General features: G+C 46.1%; 1 long non-coding RNA gene across 2 annotated transcripts; it reads right to left on the minus strand.

Moving 5' to 3' along the window:
- Nucleotides 1–1,127: 1,127 nt before the first annotated feature.
- Nucleotides 1,128–5,754, minus strand: LOC132683980 (uncharacterized). 2 transcript variants are annotated; one of them, XR_009612502.3, is made up of 4 exons: nucleotides 5,710–5,754; nucleotides 3,867–3,965; nucleotides 2,312–2,363; nucleotides 1,128–1,308 (listed from the first exon to the last, which is right to left on the minus strand). It is a non-coding gene; the product is annotated as an uncharacterized LOC132683980 (long non-coding RNA). The 2 variants fall into 2 exon arrangements; XR_009612501.3 differs by having other exon boundaries at nucleotides 2,312–2,377.
- Between the last annotated feature and the right edge of the window lie 1,564 nt (nucleotides 5,755–7,318).

Below are 7,318 nucleotides of genomic sequence, written 5' to 3' on the forward strand. Positions count from 1 at the left end.
TTTTTGGCTCTGATAGAGTTCATTCAAAAAAGTTCTGTTTGCCCATCGATTATTTATATGTGGTTTGGATTTCTTTTTTTAAAATTTTTTAAATGTTTATTTTTGAAAGAGAGAGAAAGGGCAAGCAGGGGAGGGGCAGAGAGGGAGACACAGGATCCGAAGCAGGCTCCAGGCTCTGAGCTGCCAGCACAGAGCCCAATGTGGGACTCAAACTTACAACCCCAAGATCATGACCTGAGCCGAAGTCAGATGCTTAACTGACTGAGCCACACAGGTGCCCCTGGTTTGGATTTCTTTTTGCTGTTTTTATAACTAAAAAAACAATCCCGGTTTTAGTTTTTCTTTTTATGTTGGAATCTTGGCAATTCCACAAGCTATATGCAAAACTTTGTGTATATCGGATCTTGTGACATAGTTCTTATAGGCATGAGACGGCATAAAGATGGAATACATTGAATTTTCAGATCTCTGCAGTGCATAACTCTGGGAGGGGTCTTCTCAGCAGGTGATAAATAAAAAGCGACTCCAGGAGAATTTTGTCAAGGCGTAAAGTCTTTCAAACCTTTATTCAACAAGTATTTAGACAATTAGTGGATAGTAGAAGGTGATATGAGTGAAGCCAAGACATATTGCCTGTCCTTTGGTGGTTTATATTCTAGTTGGAGAGGCAAGGGCTACTTATATTACTTATGATGGTGGGTGACCAGGGACAGAATATCCAAATGCTTGACTCTTTTCTCTGCATTTTACAATCCTGTGAGGTCTTCAGAGAGAGAGAGAGAGAGAGAGAGAGAGAGAGAGAGATGCACTGAGAAGATAAGCAGGGGAAATCTCTGGGGTGTGTTATGTTCAGGTCTTTGGGGGTAAATTTCTCTCAGGAAGTTCTCTTCATGATGAATTAAACCTGGCTAAAGGTGACCCAGGAGAACTTCTGCCTTGGGAGAAGCAGGTCATATGACCTCCCTTAGGTAGCCTCTCATCTGGGTCCTACTCCATATCCTAAGTGGCTCTTTCTTATTCTGGAAACTTCTACAAATTGGAAGTCATCCCCCAATCCTTCTCGCTCTCCTGCCACATGGATAGGCAAGGTGGAGAGCTTAGAAGGGAATCCAAGGAAGGAACTAAAATGGGGATTCCTGAGAGAGTACTCCAGGTTGATTCCCTAGTGTTTACCCTTTCGTTCTCCAAAATCTCTGCCCAGACCCTGTGACCCAATAACATGCTTGGCATGGGATGCTTCTAACGTTCCTTCTTGTGGATGTGAGGGCAGAAGGAGCTACAACCATCTTCTTCGGACTGGAGTGGCATCTGCCCAACAAAAGATTTGCGTGAGTGAGTCACGATGTAAGGTCGCGTTTGACAGAGCACCAAAACGAAGGCAGCCTCGTAGCGCATGCCCCAAAGTTCTTGGCTATGGACCAGAGTTCAGTCTAGCTAATTTTACCAACATAAGCTCCATGGTAGTTGGAAGTTTTGTGGACATTTTAAGAGGTTCAGAGAACCATGCCCCTACACACGCCAGGAGAAACCCACCCACACCCTAAATGGTTCTAGAAGAAACCTCATTCCTGCCATCATGTCTGTCAGTTGACCCAGATTCATGTCCCCACCCTGGATGCTCCTCGGTGCTCACATACACATCACCCCTGGGCACAGCTGCCTGGCAGGACAGAGCTCACCAACCGAAAGAACCTGAGCTATCTGTGAGCCTGGGGAATGTAGTTGTCGCTCTGCAGATAAACATGCCCTGGAAGGGACAGGAGTGGATGTCCCTGTGTGTATCTACAGGAATGTTACAGGACTTGGTTGAAGGTGGAAAGAAATGTCGTTGGGTGAGACCTTGGGAAGAAGTGGACATTTATTGAACTAGAAGGATTGGGTTGTTCAGAGGAGGGGCTGGGCAGTTTAGGAAAAAGGAAAGCATATGCTTGACATTGGGGATGGATGTGACCCTCCCAAAGGAGACACTCCAAAGGCGGCTGAGGCAGGCACGGATGGAGAGTTCATGTTTCAGAGTCAGAATGGGCGAGGCCACACAGAGAAGATGGGGGGAAGCTCTTGAAAGAGTTTGGACGTCAGAAATTTGGGGCTTCTGCGTGTGGAGGAAGGGCTAGAGGTTTATAACAGAGAAGGGACATGTTGAGCCCCAAGAAGGAGTCTGGTTCCAGTGTGTAGGACCCCTTGAACGGATGTAGCCTAGAGACTAAGGAACCAGCTGGGAATGTGGCAGAGCACCTACCCGACTCTTGTCAAAGGAAGTCCTGTTTTGGAGAAGGGAATCGAAGTTCAAGTGGCAGAATTTTCCACTTACCCATGGGGTGGCCTTGGCAAGTCACTTGACATCACTGAGTTGGCTTTTGCATCTGTAAAATAAAGCCTGTACTCCTCAGCACCCCCACTGACCTGGGTAGCTATGAAGCCCTGATAAAGGGGTTTACAAGAGTACTTTGTAACCCAGGTAGTGGCACACAATGTGAGTTATTGTTGGTATGAGAAGAAGATTCGGTGCGAGGTGGTGGCTGATAAGGAGACAAGAAAGGAAACTGTCAAAAACGGCTCTTGGCTTTCTCCTGAGAACAGAAGGAACAGGTGAGCTCCTGTGGAGCGGAGACTTCGGGGATCTGGGTAAGTATAGCAGTGTGGATTTGAACACGCTTGGGGCCGACATAAGGGAAGACAGGCAGAGGAAAGTTGCAGAATCAGGACTGAAGTTCTGGTGAGGTCGAGGTAGGATGAAACTAGAACATTATTTTTGTTCCCTGTTGTTCCAGAAAAACTACAAGAAGGATCTAGTTAGCTTGCTGCAGAGTTCATTTGTTTGTTTGTTTATCCACTTAAATTCTTCTTTAGCTACAAGTCTAGAAGATTTAAGTTATTTATGGACTAAACTATACGAACAGTAAATCAGCGGTAGGAGACGGACCGTCCAGATTTGCCTCAGACTCAGGGGTTCCCAGGACACGGGACTTTCAAGGCTGAAAATGGGACAGTCCTAGGCAGCCTGGGTTGAGACAGGTGGTCACCCTCACAGGCTGAGAGGAACCAGGAGGAGCGAGATGGTGACTCCTGGGTCATCAAATGGTTACCAAGAGACACGCAGGTGGCTCCTGTTGGAGGAGGGAGTGTAGCTAGAAAACATTGTAGTTTAGTAAGAGAAACTCTGGAGAGTTACAAGGTCCCGTTGTGTTCAGGAGAGAGACAGAAAAGTCGCTCCAGGGAAGAAAGAAAACTGGCATCCTTAAAACTAAAATCGTAGTAGGGCTTATCCTATCAAATTAAGAAGGATGCCGGGGGAAAAGAGGATTCACGTCACCCCGGCAAATAAGGACACCCATGTACTTGAGGAATTTCCATTTTGGGCGGAGTTACCCCGAAGAAATATTTTCCCCTGCGCATTTAATGTAAGTTTACAATCGCCTGGTTCGAGACTGAGCCCTTTTTCCGTTTTTTTCAAAGACCTGGAAATAAAGAGACGGCCACCGGCATGAGGCAAGACAGGTTCGGACATGTTGGTGGCCTCACCAAGCGAGAGCAGAGCCCCATGAAACAGCAGGTCCAAGAAGTACAAGGATCCTTGCCTCCTGAGCTGCCTGGGTGAAGCAGACTGAGAGGTTAAACCTTCTGCCCCTGCAGGCTTCCCTGCCTGGCCCTGTGCTTTCAGGGATGATTCAGAGATAAATGGGCCTCCAAGACCAGAGGAGGGGCAAGCGTCATAAGGAAGCCAACAGCTGTAAGATTATTCTCTATTTTGTAAAAATTAGGCGTGCCCTTAAGAAGAGTTCCCTGATTTTTATGAGTCGAATTGTGTCCTCCCAAAATTCGTATGTTGAAGTCTTAACCCCCAACGCCTCAGAATGTGACCTTACTTGGGGCCATGGCGGATGTACTTCAGGGGGTCCTTCGGGTGGGCCTTTAATCGAACACGACTGGTGTCCTGCCACCAAGGGGGAAATTTGGACACAGACCTGCAAACAGGGAGAACACCACGTGAGGTTGAAGACAGAGACCGAAGGTGACGTGTGCCCACGCCAAGGAACGCCAAAGATCGCCCAAACCACCAGCAGCTAGGAGAGAGATCTGGAGCAGATTCTCCCCGGAGGCCCTCTGCAGGAACCAGCCCTGCTGAAACCTTGGACTGACACTTCCAGCCTCCAGAACTCAGAGAACAGCATTTCTGTTTTTTCCGCCACTCAGTTTGTGGTGCCTGCTTACAGCGGCCCCAAGAAATTCATCCACTAATGAAGTTTGATTTGTACATTTTCTCACCTAAACAATAGCCTGTCACTTGACTACGGTGTGGTTTGTTTTTGTTTTTGTTTTGTTTTTTTACCTTTCAGTAAAGTAGAGCAGGGAATAGTTTGAGAGATTTACTTCTAAACAAACTGAGACCAGTCCTACAAACTAGGAGAAACCGAAAATGTTCTTATTATTGGTGTTCGGTAATGGTTTTCAGAAATCATGACTGACAGCCGTTCACTTGTTTACGGTAGGATTTTCCAGCCTCCAGCACTCAGCATTCATGAAACAAAATATTAGTGGAAGGCCTCAGAAGATTGCCAATAAAACTGCGAAAACACGCTTTTGATCTCTAGGCGGCACTGAGGACAGATACTTCATTCCTTCTGGAAAATGCTTTGTTCTTTTGACTCCACTTAAGGAGGCAATAGAGAAGCGTATAATACATCAGGCTTTCCTTCTTTGTAGAACAAAGTTAATCCAGGTCCTTATCATATGAAACTGCACAGGGATATAATCTTTTGGAAGACATAAATAATTCTCTGTAGTACATTTGGAAATACTTTGATCTTCCTGTAAACTTCTCCGTAGCAAAACGGTAGTGCAAACTTTATTTTACACGTTTAGAAGTTAGTTAAATAGGGGCGCCTGGGTGGCTCAGTCGGTGGAGCGTCCGACTTCGGCTCGGGTCACGATCTCTCGGTCCGTGAGTTCGAGCCCCGCGTCGGGCTCTGGGCTGACGGCTCAGAGCCTGGAGCCTGCTTCCGATTCTGTGTCTCCCTCTCTCTCTGCCCCTCCCCCATTCATGCTCTGTCTCTCTCTGTCTCAAAAATAAATAAACTTAAAAAAAAAAAAAAAGAAGAAGTTAGTTAAATAAAGTTAGGGTGGTAGTATTAGAACTTTAAAACTGTGTTTAAAAACAAAAAACAGAGACCCAACATGATAAAGATCATTTTACTAGGTAGGTCCTGAAACTTTCTGAATTACATGCCAGCTGACCCCTCCCATTACGATGCTAACACCATGGATTGATTCACCACGTATCTACTTTTCTCTTGTTTTATTGACCCTGTGAGTGGGCTTTGAAAGAGTCTTTACAAACCCAACTCCCCTTGAAAATTTTAATATTCATTTTCTTTTTTAATTTATTTTTCTTTTTAAATTTTTCTTTATTTTCTTAAAGTGTATTTATTTATTTTTAGAGAGAGAGAGAGAAAGCAAGAGCGGGAGAAGGGCAGAGAGAGAGGGCAAGAGGGAGAATCCCAAGCAGGTTCTGTACCCTCAGTGCAGAGCCCAACGTGGGGCTCAAATCCCCAAGCCACAAGATCATGACCTGAGCCGAAGGCAGATGCGTAACTGACTGAGCCACCCAGGCGTCCCAATATTTGTTTTCTTTTAGCATTCCTGCTCTGTCAGTTCTAAGGGCTCTAATCTCCCTCCCCCGCTCCCCCCCCCCCACCCCCACACACATACCACTCCCACTGTGGATGGGGCTGATCAGGGATGGGTGGAAAAGAACAGAGAAGAGGAAGGTAGAATCTTAGGTCAGATATTCATTCCGTAACAAAGAGGTGAGGTTCCTTTGATAGGGGGTGGGGCTTCTGAGGAATTTGAAAGAACGGAATGAGGGACTCAGACATGCCACTTGGAGGAAGCACACGGGAAGTCAGTTAGGGAATGGGTGGATGGTCTCAGCGTAGGGGTATGAGGCTGGAATCAGAGAAACTTGGTTGAGAGGCCATGGAAGTAGGAAGACATGGCCGCCCTGTGGGGGGGCGGGGGGCAGATGGAGGAGGCAGACAGATCCAATCAGAGTTTGTCAACTGTCTACACGTAGTGCTACCTGTGTCACGTCACTGCTAAAAACAGAGGTAATCCGGATGACTTGATTCATCCCTTTGTGGGAAAATAAAATTTAGTAGTCGAAGCCATTTAGCAAGTGAAAAAAGAACATCAGGAATCATCACTTGGCCCTAGATGTTTCCATCCTGACTATGTTAGTCGCATTCCGAGGAATTCAGGAAATTCCAGGTCAAGAAGCTTGGTTGAGGCGAACTCTTGCACATTTGCAGAATTCCCTGGGCCAGTCCAAGGGGTCAGCAGAACTTCTTTGCTCTATTTCTCTGCTGTATTTGTGCTCCACACACCTAGGGTGGCGTCTTTTTCTGATACGCTCAGGACGGGGGCAGAGAGCAAGAGATGAACTCAGCTGGCCTCAGTTGCGTCGAGGTGGGGTCTGCAGGTCTGTGTTTAGCAGCCCAGGGCCCCTGTGTTGTGAACACTTGTCCCATTTCTAGAAGCTGAGGGAAGTGGTCTGTTACCTCCCAGAATTGGGGCCACGGCTGTGGCATCTCAGGGAGCTCTGCCGTTTTCCGTGGGGTGGGGTGCCCAGTGTTGGCCGACGGCCCCAGGGAGAACCAGACAAGATGGCTTGCCGTTTGCCCAGGAGGTGGTACCTTCTCCACATCCAGGGGGCAGGTGAAGCCTTGTTACCAGGTGTGATCGAATCTATTTCACCCGGAAGGCCAATAGGTGGCAGAGTATTCCTACGTGCCCGAGTGAAAACGTATATCGAAATCCCCTTTATCAGAACTCTGTCGCTAAGCCTCAGCTACAAGACACTGGAATAATTCATAACTCGACAATTTCAGAAATTTTACATACTTTACGTATTTATATACGTTGACGCTAAATGTTGTGCAAAGTGTTTCCAATTAATGAAGATGTTAAGCCCTGGAACAGTTAGCCAAAATGTTTATAGGCACAATTTATTCACTGGAATCTTATCTTCTTGTGGTTATAAATTTTTTTTTCTCATTTTATGGGATATGCCTTTTTTTTTGTTTTTTTTTTGTTTTTTTTGTTTTTTTTGGTGTGCAGGAACAAAGGTGCAGACAATGCTAATTGTAGGACATTTAAAACAATTATCTTCTGTGGGTTCGAAAGCAGAATATCTACTGAGGGTTCGTCTGTGTGGTTTGAAAAAGTCCCGCACCTAGTAACAAATGTATAGATATACTAACCTTTTGGAGTCTGAGTAATGGAAAGATTTGCCTCTTTGAAAAATCAAGCTTTTGCTCTT

The sequence above is a fragment of the Panthera onca genome, chromosome C2 (assembly GCF_046562875.1).
Source record: "Panthera onca isolate mPanOnc1 chromosome C2, mPanOnc1 haplotype 2, whole genome shotgun sequence".
NCBI lineage: Eukaryota > Metazoa > Chordata > Mammalia > Carnivora > Felidae > Panthera > Panthera onca.